Here is a 19,933-nt window from a genome sequence, read left to right as displayed (position 1 = left end):
ATAAACCCAACTCCATCACTGTCCATCTTCTAATGTACAGAGAACAGAGTTACTGTACTTTGCAGGAAAGATACAGGCAGCATTAATGTTACAGAGAAGAAGGAAGTAGATAGTAAAAAGTAGGAAATGCAGAGGTGCCTGCGTGCCTCAGCTCACTTAACTGCGAGCCAGTTAAGCCTCTGTTTGCCTTCGGGTCAGGTCATGATTCTGGAGTCCAGGGATCAAGCCCCGCACTGAACCCCACATTGAGCCCAGCTCAGTAGGGAGTCAGCTTCTCCCTCTGCCCTTCACCCCACTCTTGTGCACATGCTCTCTCTCTCTCTCTCTGTCTCAAATAAATAAATAAAATCTTTAAAAAAAATAAAAGAAAAAGTAGGAAATGCAAATAAAGTAAGTGCCAAGAATGCTGAACTTGGTAGAAAATGAGCATAAGAGTGGGTTCAAATGTGTGAGATTGACAACTTCATATAGCAGATAAATATTTAAATATTTGCTGTTGAGAAAAAAAGTGGAGTTACAAATAGACTGTGTGAGAGAGGATTCAGCCTGATAGAAAGAAACACTGTGCTGATGGTTATAGTTAGCAAATATCCAAAATAATCAAAATTATGCATGGATTTGGCACTGTGACAATACATCTAGAAACGGGGAGAATGAGGAGATTTGGGGTAAATTTTAGTTCTGCTTTGTCCTAATGAAATGGTATTAAAACAATGAAGCTTAAGGTGTTTGTAGATCTAGAAAGGTCTTAAAATAGATTAATGAGAAAGAACAGTATTAAACAGACAGAACTCATAATGATGATATGAGTCAGACAAGGTAATCTCAAGAATATTAGTAACATTATTAGTAATAATGGTGGCTAACACATTCTAGTAAATAGAGAAGGAACTAGTAGAAAACAAGTGGGAACTTCTGGTAAGTCGGTCACAGTGAGATAGTAGGTCTCCTCAGTTTTCTGACAATTAAGTGCACACAGACACTAGATGCAATACAATGACAAAGTTGAATATATACCTGTATTCAAGAACAAAAATGGAACACCCTAGGAACAAACAAGACAAAACAAAACAAAAAAAATGAACGCCCTCCCCCCCAAAAAAACCAGACCGAAACTGAATTTGATACAAGAATTGAAACTGAAGCCAAACACTTCATAGTGCATTGGAACAAAATATTGGGCTTAAGAGAATTTTGAAGCCCCAGTAAAAATTGAGATGAGGACTATGTCTTCGAGAGACGAGCTGGAAATTTGTTATATGCATAAAGCCAGGAGCTACCCGGGTTGGTTGTCCAACCATAAAACAAGGATTAGACGATCTCTACTGACGAGTTTAGGGAAGCTCTAGAATGTGCATCTGGAGCAGTGGATAGAAATCAGAAACCTAAGCTCGTATCTTCCAGCAGTATAACCTTCAGATTCATACTAATTATGAAGCAAAAGAGAAAATTATAAAACTCTTCCTGAATCAGACACATCTATGAAGCCCCAGCAGAAACAAACAAAATATCTCTTGGTAGGAAAACGGTGATAAAATAAATAAGTAAATGAATGAAGTTTAGGTTTTAAAGTAAATCAAGAAAAATCTGGTCTCAGACAAATAATGGAGAATGATATTAAAGATGAAAGACTCATTAGAGTAGTAGGATTCAATTATCTGTGGCAAGGGGGTCCCTCAAGGGAAACAACTTTTGATGAAATGAACTCACAATAAAATAACATTTTTTTTTAAATCAAAAGATATAAATAGCCGTGGAAGAGAGGTAATGAGGGGAACAAATGTGATCACACATGCATAAAGAACAAAATAGGTGAAATTATTTGAAAGGAAATTTCCAAAAAATCATTTGAAAATATGCAAACAGTAGAAAAAGAATAATGGACTGTAAAGACAGTAACAGGTAGATTTGAAAACATAAACAAATGAGTAGAATTGATAACACAAACACACAGAAGTTTCTGAATGAAAAGAGCAGACAGACCTAAAATTTAACTGCTCACAGATCTGGTTAAGGAGAAAGAATTAGTGAACTGCCAAATACTTCTCAACATGCTCATGAAGAACATGAATTCTAAAAGAAGAGAATAGAAAGAACAGAGAAGAATCAATACTAAACGGAGACGTTCTGGAGAAACATATCATGTCCAGTATGGCAAAATAAAACACATTTAGACTTAAGATACTGGACAGAGAAATGATAAAAACTTAAAGCAAAATATGAATTTTTTTTTTTTTTAGAGAGTGAGAGGGCGGGGCGGGGGGAGGAGCAGACGGAGAGGGAGAGACAATCCTCCAGCAGACTCCTTGCTGAGCATGGAGCCTGATGTGGGGCTTGATCCCCATGATCCGATCTGAAATCAAGAGCTGGACCCTTAACAGACTGAGCCACCCAGGTGCCCCCTAGATATGAAATTCTTAATAATTTTAATTATGTAATTAATAATTTAAATACATGATTTATACAAGAGTAATAATCAGATTGATAGCAGACTTCTTATTAGCAAAGATATCAGAGGTAACTGTATAATACCTTTCAAATACAGCATAGAAATAACTTTAAAAATAAGCTTATAAACCCAGTAACAGCATCATTTAATATATGAGAGTAAAATAAATACATTCTCAAACATGCAAAGACTGTGAAAGTTTGCTACTTCATGACAAAGGATCCATTTTGGCGAAAATGAAATTAGAGCCCAAATGTAGGAGTAGGGGTAGTTGCAACAAATAATGGAGATCAAACAGAGTGGCAAACATATTGGTAAATCCAAAGAAATATTTATTGAAATGTACGGCTATGTTAGACTGACAGAGAAGTTAAAAACAAGGTTGAAATAAAACAGTCGAAAGAAAAAAAAAAGGTGGGGGAAGAAAAGGTGTGTTTAGTGTTAAGGCCTTCTAAGATATTGATAGTTTAAATAAAAAAAAGAAAAAGTGAGTGAAAGGAGAAACTAATGTTGGGGAATGTGCGAAAGTATAGATATTACTGGAATGCGTCAACAAGCTTGAAAGCAGCCCGGGAAGTAGGATCAGGTAGAGACCATCCCCTAGGAGCTTTCTGAATACTGTGCCCTATTATGAGGTTTATGGTATTTAAATGAGAATAATAATAGCTTGAGTAATATCTCTAATCAACCTGTGTACCAGGTTGTTCTCTTAGTAAGACAGAGCTCATGTCCTTATTCAAGTGTGGCACTTGTCTTATGACAGAAATATGAGAACAGTTAAGAATGGGCTCCGGAAAGTGGAAATGCTTGGTTATTTTGTAAACATAATAACTAGTTATTTCTTGTAGGCCACAGACACACCCTTACTTCACTTCACAAAAAAATGCACTTTTTAAATTGATGACTTAGAACTTGCATAAAACAGAAAGCAAACTTATTATAGTAAATGCCTATAATTAGTCCACAAAGACAACATTTGCTGTTTAAAATAGGACTGAATACAGAAGCCCACATATTTTCCCGAGGCAAAATTCCCCATTTTCACGATGAATTTTAACTTGAAAGAAAACAGTTCCTTTTGTGTGCAATTGCTTTTTCCTTTGTGGCAAATCCCTTCACCAGGTCTGATTGTGAGAAATGATACATGAAACACTCAGTACTACAACACCTTGAAAATAAGTATTCTTCATTGGGATTTAAAAGATGGAAAGATAACACTTTGCCAGTGTTGAGAGTTCTGATTATAATCAAAATGAACAATATATATTTAAGACACGGACCTAGGATTTTCATATATGAAAGACTATCTTAAATAAAATGTATGCCTGGATTACAACTTCTCTAAACAGTGGGAAATGCTTTCAAGGTGTAAGTTAATACAGTGCCCTTGTGCAGTGTGGTGACCATTTACCATGCTCTGGTTGAACAATGCCTGACTAACACAGCAGCCTTCCCTAGTCTGTCTGTCTGTCTGTCTCTCTAATGAAAAGCACCACTAGCCAAAACCAGGCAATTATCCTTTATCCCACCATTTCTTCTTTCCTTATTTTGAATCTTTACTAAATCCTTAGACACTTTATAGTCCCATTCATTCAGATTCTTCTCATGGACTGATGCAAATTCTGTTTTTCCTGATTTGAATTTTGCACATCCTTCATTAATTAATGAAATAGTTATTGGGGACTGTCTTAGTTCAAACTGCTGCAACAAAACACCATAACCTAAGTGGCTTATACAATTCACTTCTTATGATCCTGGAGGCTGGAAATCTGAGATCTGGGAGCCAGCATGGTCAAGTTCTGTTGAGAGCACTCTTCCAGGTTGCGGACTGACAACTTCTGCAGAGAGCAGAGAGGAAGCAAGCTCTCTCTTGACTCTTACAGAGGCGCTAATCCCATTCATAGGGGCTTCACCCTCATAACCTCATCTAGTCCTAATTACCTCCCCTAAGGCTCTGCCTCCTAATACCATAGTACTGCAGGATGGTGTTTCAACATATGATTTTTGGGGGGACCCAGATATGTAGTCCATAGCAGGGACCTTTATTATGTGCCTGTCATTTTTCTAGGTATAGGAGAAACAGTATTGAGCAGAATAGACAAAGATCCCTGCCTTCATGGAGCTATGTCATGAGACAAACACACAATAAATAAGAAATGTTAGTAAATATGTATAGTTTGGACAGTTACAAGTGCTAAGAAGGAAAAGAAAGTATGGAAGGGAATGAGAAATTGTGGTATGCAACTTTTAATAGAGGAGAGGGAGATGGCCTTATTGGGAATTTGATACTTGGCTAAATATCCGACAAAGTTCAAGGGTGAGTTATGAAAACTGGAGGGAGAGAGTTCTGGGCAAAGAGAAAAGTAGGTGCCAATACCCTACACCTTGTAGCTGTTATGTTTAAGTAAATTCAGGGACTTTCCATTTCTCAAGAATAGCTTGTAAATAAATTTTATACAATATTCTAAAAGCCCTTCAAGATGTGGTTCCTAGACCCAGTATCTCTTCCCCCTCATTGGCCCTGTGCCCTAGTTCTTGGAAAGTGCCAGGTACTTGATCACCTCAGTGATAATTGCTCCAGTTATTTTATCTTTTCAGTTTTTACCCACTTCTGTGTCTGACTAGTTTTCATTTTTTTAGGACCAAGTTTAAATGCCATCTTTTCAAAGAAGACCTCCTAAAAATCCTGTTATTTGGGATATGCAATTATTCACCATTGCCTTACCTCCCTAGAGAAGCTTCCTGATTCTTTCCTAATACAATCCATGTCTCTATGTTTTTTTTTCTTTTTTCACTTCTTTATTCATCATTTTACCATCTGCTTCCATCCTTATAAAGAAATAGGAAAGCAGAGACCTCCTGCGTTGGTTTTCCTCCGTCTGGAATGGCCTTTTTCTAGCTCACCCCATATTTGTGTCTTGTTATCCCTCAGTTCTCAGATCTAATACCATCTCCTCAAAGCTGAGCCTTCCCCAAAACAACTTACTTCAATTAGCTGTTTCAGAAGTATAAGCCTTAAGGGACAAGTGTGTAACCTGAGTGTGAAGTGGCCTAGAGTAGACAATATAGACAATGCAGAGAGGTAGGAAAAGCTTTCTTACTGAAGGGGGAAAAAAATATATGTATTTATATGTGTATGTGTGTGTGTCACATAGTCAATACCTATAATGCATATAAATCTACTAAATTCATTAATGAGCAAACATTTCAGAGCAAAATCTGGCAAATCATTTGACTATGAAATTCAAAGAAAATTCAAAACTACAATATAAAAAGACACAAATTTTTTTAAAGAAAAACAAATTTCAAACACAATACTATAAACTCTATGTGAGGAGGAATTTGTGTTTTTGCTTTACCATTGTATCTCTAGTCGTAATATAAAATCTGACACCTGACACTGTGTGTGTGTAATAAGCTATCATTTGTTCCTAAGAGATTCAAGAACATGATATTGTTATTCAGTGTTGTGAATGTGTGGAGAAACAGACACTATTTTTAGGACTGGCGATTTGGGAATATCAAAATTGTGTGTGCCCTTAACCCAGCTTTTTAACTTTAAGAATTTATCTTACAACATGCCAAATGTATGTAACAGAGTGTTCACTTACGCTCATTTTGAAACAGCAAGTAATTTAAAAAGTAAATTCACACCAACTGAGAAGTGGTTAATGGGATTCTTCTGGGAATCCCAATGTAAGTTTTGTATTTTGTCCAAAGAGGAAATTGTCATATTTTTTCCTGTTTGAGCGTCTCTGGGGTGAAAGTTTCTTGTTCAATCTTGTTTCCTTGCTAATCTTTTGATCTGTAAACTTTCTGCGTGCTTTTTAATAAGCTGCTCCCTCTTTAGTTTTTTCCATTACATTCAATTGGTTTTGGTTATTTCAAGAATTGAATAGTAAGAATTATGATCATTCATAGTCAACAGATATTTATGGGATGTCCTCTATATGGAAGGTGTTAGACCAAACAGTGATTCATACTATCTTGATAGAATATTTATATTTCCTCTTTTATGTACCCTAGGTGGTAAATAAATCTGAATATTTTTATGAGGATAGTGAAATGTTTATAGTTTAGTGAAATTAAGGCTGTAAAAAGACCAGGATAAATTTACTCCCTTTTAGCAATGCTAGGCATTCTAGAAAACAAAATACTAAAATTGGCGAATTTCTCGTGGCCTGTTTCATCAAATATTATCAAATCATTTGGGACCATTGGAGTATCTAAAACAACCTTCTATAATACTTTTCATTATTTACCATTATCAGTAATTCTCAACGAGAATGACTTTGCCTCCCAAAGGGCATTTGGCAAAGGCTGGAGACATTTTTTGACTATCATGACTTGAGTGTTGGGTGGACACTACTGGTTTCTAGTGAAGCGAGGGCCACAGATACCATTAAATATCTTGCAAGGCATACAACAACAAAAGACATATTGAGTCCCAAATATCAGTAGTGCCAATGTTGGGAAACCTTGACTTGCATGGTTAATATGAATGGTCTATGTTCCATGGCTCTTCAAATAACCTAAGGAAGAAAAAGTGGATATGCTGCACTGGATTTTTTCATACAGAATTAGACCAAGGAAGATAGAATCATTATTTTATACATTTAATCTAAAGTGTATAATATTTATTCACAGTCTTTCCTTTGATTTGTAACAGTTCTATTAAATTACAATTGCAATCAGTTAAAACCATTAAGTGCAAACCTGGCTGGCTTCTCAAGTATCTAAGGATACACAGCTGGAATGAAAACAGATGGAAGGTGTAAATGAGAAGATTCAATTAACATGTTTCCTACTAGTACATGTTTCACAAAGAAAATCTCCTGAGATTGAATATGAGACCTTAATTCGAGAAATATGGTGCCTTTTTACCATGTTAAGAATAAAAGCCTTTAACATCTTTTTATGTCATTTGGTGTTCAGACCAAATCTATGTCCTTAAGGTCAAGACACAAATATGATAACAAAGAAATTCTAAGCTTAGAGCTACAAAATTACTATACATTAGAACTAGTGTTCTAACCAATTTAGTGGCAGCCTGATTCTTTCAAGAGTCTCTCTCTATTTCTAATAGCATTATAATTGTTATTATAAGATTAGATTTGACACTATGATTCCTAAGAATGAACATAATAAAAACACACCATTTATTATAGTCCTAGCAACTCTCTGGCTGTGCCTTCATCAACATTTAAAGGGATCAATGAAATGTAGTTAATCAGATCTGTCTGAAACATCCTTATTTTGAAAGTTTAATGCCTCTTTCAGTGCTAATTTAAAATATACTAAAATTGAGTTTGGCCATTTATAAGGCTGAGATTGTTTTTTCAAATGTCTCTTAGGGATCAACAAAGAATTGTAAAAAGATTAGCTGATGGAGAGAGTGAAGGTTATGTATGTATTCACTTCAATCATTTCAACTGCTCAAAGTGTTGTAGATGCTTTCAGAGTAAACCATTGCAATTATATGTCCAATATTTAACAGGGCTCTTCCAGATTTCGAGAAAAAGATGGATAGTCAGCTTACTATGGGATAGCAGTGGAAGGATATATGGGGATAGAAGGAAATATGGACTCAGCAGTAGCTGTGTCCTGCAGGTCAACCAAATGTGGTACACCGTTCCATGAGCCAGCTTTTCTTTGTTGATGCTTTTACCTCCACTGCCTTTTTTGTTTTTTAAGATTTTATTTATTTATTTGACAGACAGAGACACAGCAAGAGAGGGAACACAAGCAGGGGGAGTGGGAGAGGGAGAAGCAGGCTTCCCATGGAGCCGAAGGCAGACACTTAACGACTGAGCCACCCAGGCGCCCCATCCACTGCCATTTACTACTACCATTTCCACCACCGTTTCTTCCTGAGAGCTTCTGCTTCTAGGTTTCCATGCATCTTATCCTTTTTGTTCTACTTTAATGTAAACTACTTCTCTGTGAGATTCATATCCAGACTCCCCAACAAGAAGGATCTAAGTTGGCAATTTACTAACCAGAAGAGATAATTCCCGACAGAGTTTTCAAGTCAGACCTCCGTACAGGCAATTGGCTCCTCATGTTCATTCTATAGGTGGCTGTCAATTCCCAATCCAATGAGTTTTGCCTATGATTGCAGGTTAATGGGCACAGAGCATAGTAATGACATGGAACGTGAAGAATGACCATAGTCCTCTTTCAGACACAAACTGCACTCAGAGCTTCATGGACATCTTGAGTTTATCCATTTATCAATAATTGGGATAATTTATATTCCTAATATCATGGTTAGACATTTTATCTTGAAGAAACCAAATTTTACCCCAAATAAAATATAAACAAGATGAAATTTAAAAAAAAGATATTATAAATATTTGGTAAGTTCTTCATAAAGCAGTCACCAGTAGACCTTTTCCCCAAAGTTGTGACAAGCCTACAACCAGAATACCATACAATATTTCACTAAACCTCAAAAAAGAAGACAACATATAGCTCAGATGGTCCAGAACAGAGAATGAAAGTGTGTAAGTAGTTGTAGGGGTAGATCTTAATATAAGCAAGCAAACAAAGAAACAAACAAACAAAAATTCCTTTATCACGGAAAAATAATGACAGATAGGAGATTAAGTAAAGGGGTGTTTTTCTCACAGAATAATAATGGATAATGACAAACAAGGTATTTTTAAAATGCAAAGACTAGGGACAGGGTTTACCAAATATCAGTGTAACAGGACCATTTGGTGGTGTAACATATATTTGGCCAATGAATGATAAACATAAATAAAAACTACGTCTTTTTGGACTTGTAAAATGGCATAAGATAAAAATACAAATGCCTGACAAAAGCATGAATAAACCTATGAAAAATAGGCACATAATAGGTCATTTATACCCTTTTAGTTTTTCTGGGACATAAACTTTTCAAGGTGGTAGTAGGATAGATAATTTTCAAGTCAATAACAATGTATTTTTTGTTGAATTTCAAATAAACCACTGATTTAAAAGGTCCATATGACATTATTTGACATAGTATTCCATTTTTTGTTTTAATACACAACTTATTTTCTTCAGAATACCTGTTAAATTTGGAGAGATGCTAATATTTCATAAAATACTCTTGGGAAATTCTTTTTCTTTCTTCACTGTTTAGAAAATTCTACAGTAAACTGTATACAGGCAGATTTTATGTACTGCAATACAAGGTTAGCCTTTACTTTGTATCGCTATTAATTATATGAAAATAATTAAAATCAATGACCTAAGATTTACTCTAAAGTTGTACTATAATATATGAAAATTAAACAACAAAGTCCATTTTCTTTCCAACTCAAACTAATTGCTCCTTTTTTAGTACTTTTGGAAAAATAATGCCTATTTCCAAAATTGACAGAAAAGGAAATTTTAAAAAATTCTTTAAAAGGCACAAGTGCCATGATGACTATATTGCCTGTGTTAATCTTAATTATTATCAACTAGGATTAAGAACAAAAATCATTGCTGAAAAATACAAAATATATCAACATTGTAGGTAGCCTATAAAGAAAAATATATAATAGCTGATATCAAATCAACTTTTCCACATTTAGTTGAGAGAGTAGTCCTTCAGAACTTATAAGGGATAATTTTAAATGAATTATTTGATCTGTAACTTAAAAATCTCAAATTATTCTGTTTATTAATCCCTGATCACCAAACCTTCCTTACTAGCCAGGAAAAATCCTTAAATTTTGAAAGTTATGTGCAATAATTTATGTAAAAACTTATCACACACGTTTAAAAATTTTTCCATGAAAACTGATATATGCAAACACAATAACATTTATTTGTGATGGGAAAACATTTAGAAGAGTCTCCATTTTTAACAACATGGCATTGAATGAGTAAAAACTCAGAACTTCATATGATAGGAGACTGTTAATCCCCACATCAGATTTACCCAATCAGCTCCCCATGGGTGAGTTCAGGGGTCTATTAATTATTAAAGGCTCCTCAGGTGATTCTGATGTCCACCAGAAGAAACCATCATTGTTAGACAAGAGGCTTAATGACTTGGAGACAGAGTCACAAAGTCACATTATATTATTTGGCAAAAATACAAGTTAAGATAAAATGCGCACAGGGTGAGCCAATTTCCATGTAAAAGCCTGCACTCATATGTGTACACACACATACATGTATAATCTAGACAATTCCTGCACTAAAATATCAGCAGTGGTTCTCTCTTGGTGATATGATTATGAGTGCTTTTTTGTTCCTTTTGCTTATATATAGATTTTAATTTTTCTATACTAAATGTGTATTTTATAATAAAAAGTTATTTTTATTTTATTTATTTTTAAGATTTTATTTATTTATTTGAGAGAGAGAGTGAGCAAGAGCAAGGGCATGAGTGGGGGGTGCAGGGGCAGAGGGAGAAGCAGACCCCACAGAGCAGGGAGCCCGATACGGGACTTGATCCCAGGACCCTGGGATCATGACCTGGGCTGAAGGCAGACGCTTAACTGACTGACCCACCCAGGCGCCCCTAAAAAGTTATTTTTAAAATAGAAGATGATCTTCTAAATTCAGTGGTTGGCAACTGGATACTGAAGGAAGTACAGACCAAGGGGAAAAAGAGCAGAATCCAAAAGCTTGATTGTACACCCTGATTAGAGCCATGACAACTGATGAGAATTGGAGTAAATTTAAAGACATACAATTAGTAGGACTTTGATGCTCACAAGCTGGTTTATAATTGCTCAAGCACTTACTTTAAAAAAAAAAACATTTTAAAAACCAATAATAAATGATGTTGTTGGCATAAAATTAAAGCTGGATTTGTTTTAAAAACTTTATGGGAATGTCTTGCTCAGCAATCTCTAAGTCAGTCTTACAGGCACAGGCGGAGAAGTCCAAGATGGATCATAGAAACCAGGTGATGCCCAGGCGGGCTCCTTGCAGGGCAGTGGGGTAACAGGAGAAGATGTTGAGGACTGGGGGCCCCTAAGTGAGGTGGGAAGTGGACAGTTCTTCCAAGCCCAGCCCTCTACCCAGGACTTGCTGCTTTACCATCACCATTTACACTGAGAATTTATGCAGGAGCCAAAGAGAGGACAGATGGAAGTGGAGAGAGAGGGAGCCCTCTGACAGAACTGTTGTTATGAAGGATGCTAAACATCCTCAGTTGGAGTGAGGTAAAATCAGGCTCCCTGTCCACAGCCTGCAATCTCTAACCAAGCATCAGAAAAGAAAAGTGAAACCCATCTTAAACCATCAAACTGATAACCCACATGCCAGACTATTAATGCAGCTGCTGGATCCTTCCTAGGTCACTGATATGTTTTACCAACGGAAGTCCCAACTTCCTATTTGGGCTTTTAAAAATTTCATCTTTATTGAGGTGTAATTGACATATGAAAGTGTAGAATATTTGAAGTGTACATAGTGATTATTTGATGTACATATACATTGTGAAAGGATTTCCCATACCTGGTTAATTAACACATCCATCACCTGACATATTTATCTTTGTGTGTGGGAGAAAATTTAAGTTCTACTCTTTTAGTAAATTTCAATTATCCAATACAGTGTTAACTATAGTCACCATGTTTTATGTTAGATTCTCAGGCCTTATTCATCTTATAGCTGAAAGTGTACCCTTTTATCGACCTCTCCCTATTTCTCCCACCCTGCGCCCATGGAAACCATTTTTCTACTCTCTGTTTCTATGAGTTTGCCTTTTTTTTAAGTTTTTAAAATTTATTTGAGGTGGTGGGAGGGGTAGAGGAAGAGGAAGAGAGAGTCTTAAGCAGATTCCATGCTGAGTGTGGAGCCAGACGTGGGGCTGATCTCACCACCCTGAGATCACAACCTGAGCTGAAACCAAGAGTCGGATACTTAACCCACTGCACCACTCAGGCGCCCCAGAGTGTGTCTTTAAAAAAAAAAAAAAAAAAAGATTCCACATATAGGTGATAACATGTAGTATTTGTCTTTGTCTGGGTTATTTCAGTTAGCATAATACTCTCAAGGTCCATCCATGTTGTTGGAAATGGCAGGATTTCCTTCTTTCTCATGGCTAAATAATATTCCATGATAATATTATCATGAATTATTACATATAATAGGACATTATTATTAATAGAATAATATTACATATATCACATCTTTATCCATTCATCCACTAATGGATATTTATGTTGTCTCCATGTCTTAGCTATTCTGAATAATGCTGCAATGAACATGGAAGTGCAGATGTCTCTTTAAGATCCTATTTTCATTTCCTTCCAATATATACACAGAAATGGGGCCACTGGATCGTGATTCTAGTTTTTGAGGAACCTCCATATTGGTTTCCATAGTGGCTGCACCAATGTATATTCTCAGTATCTTTTTCATTTTAATGGCATCACTTTTACATTATATAATTTTTAGAAAGATCAATTCATTAATCTGTTGAATTCATTAATCTGTTGTGATTTCTATATGCATTATGATTGTTTAAAACAAATTATGTATTAGTTTCCTACAAGCTGCTATTAACAAATACCATGCACTTAGTGGCTTAAAATACTACACATTTATTCTCTTACTGTTCTAGAAGTCAGAAGCCCAAAATGGTATCACTGGGCAGAAACCAAGGTGTTGGCATGGCTGCACTCTATCCAGAGTATCTAGAGGGGAATTGGTTTCCTTGGCTTTTCCCAGTCTTAGAGTTGTATTCCTTACATTCTTTGGCTCATGGCCCCTTCCTCAATTTTCAAAGCCAGCAGTATGACATCTTTACATCTCTTTCTGCTTTCATCCTCACATAGCCTTCTTCATCTTCTGCCTGTGTGTAATCTCTCTTTGCCTCTACCTTGCAAGGATACTTCTGATTCCATTGAGGACCCATCCAGGTAACCCAGGAAAATGTCCCCATCTCCAGATCTTTAACTTAATCACATGTGCAATGATACTTTTTCCACATAAGGTAATATTTACAGGTTCTCACTCACAGAATGAGTCTCAGATATATTAGCAACAATGGACAACACTCCTTCCTTAGAGTCTAAAGTCCAGTTCCTCTGGCCCCACCTCTGACCTCCTTGAGATACTAACACCAATTTAGCTATGTGCTCTTTAGAGCTCAACTCTGAAGGTGCTTTTCTGAAAGTTTCTAAGTTCTGATAACTCTAACCTCTTCCCTCTTCCCCCAGGCCTGCAGCTGGTAGATGCTTGTTGCAGTTATTCTCTCTGATACCTACACGTTTTATTTTTGCCTTTTGTATTGTAAAATCTGTTTAAGCCATTTCCTATATTACATTCTCTTTGATAAAAAAAGAAAAGTGTGGTATGTGTTGAGATATGAGTGACTTGTTTTATTCTGGGTACTTCTGCACCTATAAAACGTACTTATAGAGTACAAAATTATTCATGACACACACACACACATACACACGCAGACACAATGGTAATTATAAGCAAGAGCTCTGGAATCAGAACAGATTTTCACTATGCGTTAAAGTCCAAGAAGTTTGTTAAACATTTCTTTATGTCAATTTCCTAACATGTAAATTGTAGCAGATAAAAATAACAAGCACTAAATCCCAAAACTTGTGCAATGTATCATTCATAGTGATCACAGGGAAACTTATAGATATATGTGAACCTATAATTTAATACAAGCAATATAGAGGATAAATATATTATTAAATATATTTAATATATAAATATATATAATATATACATTTAAATATATATTTTAAATACATAAAATATATATAAATATATATATAATATAAAATATTATCTTAAAAGATTTTCTAAAAATCAATAAAATTTAAAGTATGAAACAACTCTGAAAACTAGAAATAAAAGAAAAAGCAAAGTTGCTGGGGATTTCTGCATATTGTATTTTTATATGTTAGCAATCAACAGAAAACATATTAAAAAATCATATGGTTTATAAGACTATAAAAAAGTAAATTCTTTACACTAATTCTGAGGAAATATGTGCAATACATTATGCTAAACACTTAGCAAGACAGATAAGGGCAATTAAAGAAGTCATAATCAGTGGAAACATATTCTTTAGCAAGAGTTCATATTTTCAACATATCAATTCACCCTAAATCAAAATTGATGTACGAATTAAACCCCATACTATTCAAAATGTGCACGTGTATGTGCATACATGTATGTGTATGTATGGAAATGCAAGGCAATTTTAAAGAAGAATAAACTAGAAGTCCTAAATTATCAGTAATCAAGTTTGCTGTAAAACTACTCTAAGTAAAGACAGGGTGGGATGATTAGATGGCAAAAACCAAATAAATGGTACAGAATAGGGAGCGCTGAAGGAGAGTCGCACGAATATGGTCATCTGAATTATGACAATTGGTATATGTTGGGTAAAATCTAACGCTTTTGCTGCAAACTACATGTAAAAGTGTGTTTATAGCAACTTTGCTCATAATAGCTGAAAACTAGAAACAACATAAAGGCCCATCAACGTTAGAATGAGTGAAGGAAAAATAAGTGGTAATCCATGATGTGAAAAGCTATGAAATCATGAGGTGAATGACTACTCTCCTTGCAGTAGAAAGGATGAATCTTACAGAAGAAAAAATTGAGCAAAAGTAGGCAATCTCCAAGGAGTGAATACTGTGAGATTTAATTTATATTAAGATTCAAAAACAGGCAAGACTCAATCATAGTGATGGTAGATCAGAATAGTGGTTTCCTTTCTGGGGGAGAGTATGGACTGGGAAGGGGAGAATAAGGAAGCTTATGGGATACAAGAAATATTTCATATGTTGATTTCAGTATTTCAGTGGGTATATACATCTGTAAAAACTCATCAGGCTGTGATCTTGAGATTGGTGCACTGTACTGTACTGTGTAAAAGTTATATGTTATACTGCAATAAATAGTAAAAAAACAAAGAAAGAAAAATAGCAACACTTAAAGCTCACTTCTCTGTACCAGAGTCATTCTCAGCACTGTATTGTTATTAACTCATTCAATCTTCACATCAATTCTCTTTTACGCATATGCTCCTCCCTGTTTTTTGCCTCTTTGAGGCACAGGGAGAACACATAACTTGCCCAAGTCTACATAGTGAAGTGGTGAACCTAGAGTGCAAACCCAGGCAAACCTGCCTGAGTCTGGTATCATAAGCACTATACCAGAGCCTACTATATAGGAAGTAATTGGGAGTTATAAACGTGCAAATGTACATGTAACTGCAGGTGTCCTGAGCATGACTTAATCACAAAGCACTTCTATTTGTGTCTCTCAGCCTCCCATGAATTTCATTCAGAGGGGCCCCGTTACTTTTCTAGTCACTCCCCATGAATAACAAAAAATGTTCCTTCATTTTATGTTTCATAATACTCAGTTCGGGAGTTAAAATGCCCAATCCCAGGTAAAAATCAAAACTCAAAATTTGATTTGCGGCCTCTTCCCTCCACCCAGCCAGGCCTATTACAGGCTGGCTGTCAGCTCTGTGTGTGGCAGGTGGTGGGGCATGACCAACCATTCTCTTCTTCCCTGACCTTGTGTTCCCAATTTGATGACACTGATTTCAAGGTCGATATAGAATTGGAGGAGGAAAGGAGGACTGCTCATACTTGGTTGGGAATGCCACAACAATCTAGAAACCTTGCTCTCTGGGCTTTACAGAAGTTGACAACTGTCTCTTTCTGGGTTTGTCTCAGGCACAGTGATGCACTTCCTGGTGTAAGCGAGCAATGAAATAAGGCCCAGAGGCCAAGTGATAACTCTGTGGAGCCCAGATAAGAATACAAATGGGGCCATATAGCATATTTTTAAATATTTAAGGGTTATATAAAATAACAATTGTTAAATACACGCAGCTCATCATCGTAATTTGTCAAAGTTAGAAGACAGCCCCCAATATGTGTAAAACTATCGTTTGATATGATTCAGGAAATTATTAAAAAGGGTTTGATTTAATTATTCTTGTCCATGTGTAGGTAAACTTTTTGTTTCTGGCAGTGTTTGGATGAGAATTAAAATCAAATCACCATAATTCATTAATTACTATATTTTCCATAAAATGCATTGTATTTCATTAATTTCAATGTAAACATGTTGTTCATTAAAATTTTCACATACGTTTTTAAAATTAATTAATTAATTTATTTGACAGAGAAGAGAGTGAGAGAGGGAACACAAGCAGGGGGAGTGGGAGAGGGAGAAGCAGGCTCTTCACGAGCAGGGAGCCTGATGCGGGGCTCGATCCCAGGACCCTGGGATCAGGACCTGAGTTGAAGGCAGATGCTTAACAACAGAGCCACCCAGGTGCCCCAAAATTTTCACATACTTTACATTCTTTTGAAATAATGACTTGAAGCAGAGTCAGCAAAATTCTTCTGTAAAGTGCCAGAGAGAATATATTTTAGGTTTTGAAGGGCATACATTCACAGTGACCCAACTTTGCTGTTATAACACAAAAGCAACCGTCAACAATAAGTAAACCAAGAAAGAAGCTATGTTCCAATAAAACTTTATTTACCCAAACAGGCAGCAAGCTGTAGTTTGCCAAACTCTGACTAAGGTATTAAAAACTGAATATGTGATTATATTAAAAATTTACAAGTTTTGGGGCACCTGGGTGGCTCAGTCAGTTAAGCATCTGCCTTCAGCTTGGGTCATGATTCCAGAGTCCTGGGATGGAGCCCTGTGTCGGGCTCCCTGCTTAGCCTGCTTTTCTCTCTCCCTCTCCCTGCCACTTCCCCTTCTTGTGCTCTCTCTCTCTCTGTCAAATAAATAAAATCTTCAGAAGGAAAGAAAAAAAATTACAAGTTTTTATGCATTCTCAAGAATAATTCAGTAAATATAAACAATTTTTTATATCTTTCATATATGTTCACTAGTGAGTTCTGATATTCAATATCAAATCTGGTTGCCAATGTAAAGAATCAGAATTATGTTGCACACTTGACCTAGCACATAGGTGAATTGTTTTAATATGAATTATTTTAAATTGTAAAATTCCTCAGACATCATATGTGATTTTTGAAAAAAACCATACTAATTTGTAGGTACCTCATCAACAGTGAATCAGAACATAAAAAGATGCAAGCAAATGGAAATGATATCTCATTATGCACGTTTCTATTGATTTTATGCTCTCCAAAAGGAATGATCTGACATGTTAATTAACTTGTCTGTTCTCCCACCCAAGTTCTTCTGCTCTTCTAGACCCCCTGCGATCTGAAGCATTATCCACCTCTGATGTTGGCAGCAGCAAAACTCACAGCCCCATGTGGAAGACATTTGGATGCGGTTGACTTCTGTTTTGAATGTTTCCGGCAAGAGATGTGGAGAAGCCATGGAACCTTAGCCATGTTGAATGGTTCTGAGTAGGGCTGTACTGTGCGCAGGCTGAATGCTGGATCTGAGACACGGGGAAGGGAATATAGCTACTTAGAAGTAGATTGAGAACTTATAGCTAGCCCCAAATGCCCATTGTTTTCCCTAAACTAGTGCCTCCCAAATCGCAAATCGACCTTTGCATAAAAAATCGGTTGGGGAGCTTAATGTATACAGAATTGAACATATATATGCATATGCACAAAAATTGTTTCACCACTGAGTGTTGCTACTATGGACAAGGTCTCCAAGGGATGGTTAGGATGTGTGTGCAAGAGTCTGTCTTCTTACAAAAGTTTCTCCAGACAATTCTACTATAAGCCAAGTTTGGGAACCACTGATCTAGAACATGTAAGAGAGAGAATTGATGGATATTTTTAAACTATGATATTGCCCTGATTTACACAGGATTGTTTCTTTTAGGAAAGCTTCATTACCTTGATTGTCATACTATATATATTTGTTACTCAAGGACTCCTCAGCCAAATTCCAGCATCCTGCCCTCTAGCCGTAATACTGAGTGGTTCTGAGAGTGGTTTAATAAAATACACTGACAAGCTGCCTAGGCCTTACAAACCTTTTTAAGAAGTTACAATACACTGTACTGAGACCAGACAACTTTAGCAGCTACTCAGACCTCTTTGAGCTATTGCTTCTTCCTGTGGGGGAAACCATAAGACAGTGTTCTTGGAATGTTACAGCTACTTACAGCTCTGGGATCCGCTTACCAAGAAGCCATCCTTGATGTCTCAACAATCAATGAGATGGTGGTTTTATATGTCATCCTGTATTTCTCTGATGATTCTTCCTATTAGGTTTTGTAGCTATGTTCTCAATTCTATGCCCTCACTTGTGCATGTATTTCTGGAGTTGAGACTTTGCCTAAGTGTTCATTACATTCTTAGTAGGCAGCACAGTGCCTAAGAAGTGCTTAAAATATTTAAACCAAATTAGTTTTTAACAAATACATACACTTTCAGTGAGAACTAGTTTTACTCAGTGCTGCTGAGATAGCCCCTCACACCAAAGAAGGAACAAAGAGATCTTTCCTCCCCTCCGCTGATGAGCTGTGGCCTGAAGGGGCCTGCCATTTTGGAAAAACAGATCGAATGTTTATATTGGGAGGATGTTTGCCCTTCTAAGGGGTGCCACCACCATTATCTGAAAAGAAGATAGAAATCAAGGGCATTTTTATATGAAGTTTCCTCTTCTCTTATGTCTCAAATCCCATAAGGAATATTATTAGGTTGGCACGGGAAATTTGGTTTAACTATATAAAAAAAAAGTATATCTGGGCTTAAAACTTAGTCTTCTGTTTCCCGTCAATATATGATTAATGATTGTAGAGTTAAGCAATTCTGAAAAATATACTGGGCTATTTTACGATGTAGGCCATAAACTGTGTGTTTCTTTGTACCTAGGTCACAGGCTTCAGTGGGGATGGAGAGATGCTGGACAGAAAGGAAAAAGTTCTGTTCAGGCTTATGCCACTGGAGCCCTCAATAGCTGCAAATGTACTTAAAACTCAGATCCTGAATTACATTAGATTGTTATTGAAAATTGTTTCAGAACATTCGCTTCTTTGTATGTATTTTATTCTATCATTAAATTCAGATTGAAAATCCTCCCTGAGGCTCCTTCTCTAGGTACCCCTCCCCCTCTTCACCTCTAGCCACTCCACCACTTTCTCTGTCTCCTATGTTTTACCTGCCATCTGGAACCACTTCCCTGCCTCTCTGGACTTAATTGACTCTTTTCAAATGGCATCTCTAGCCCCCATCGCTCCGGTCCGCCTTATGACTCCTAACCTCACAGAAACAATCAACCTCTTCTCTGGGAGCCTGGCCCTTTCCTTCTGCTGAAGTTCTTCTTGTCCTATCCAGCCTTTCCCGCTCTTCTCCACTCAAGTGGCTCTTGGTAATCTCTATGCTGTTGCTTGTTCCTTTTTTAAAGCTATTTAAAGAAGCAACTGCAAATGTCGCTGCATTGTTCCAGATACACGTGTACATGTGTGCAAAGCACACAGAAGCCTATTTAATTGTGTTGCATCTTACATAATCAGTATGAGTCACTGAAGTAAAACCCATTAAGGAAAAATTACTCTCTAAGGAGTTAGAATATTGTGCTTGGGTGGCTTCTTCT

This window comes from Zalophus californianus, chromosome 5 (genome assembly GCF_009762305.2).
Source record: "Zalophus californianus isolate mZalCal1 chromosome 5, mZalCal1.pri.v2, whole genome shotgun sequence".
Classification (NCBI taxonomy): Eukaryota; Metazoa; Chordata; class Mammalia; order Carnivora; family Otariidae; genus Zalophus; species Zalophus californianus.
This window is presented reverse-complemented; position numbering follows the sequence as displayed.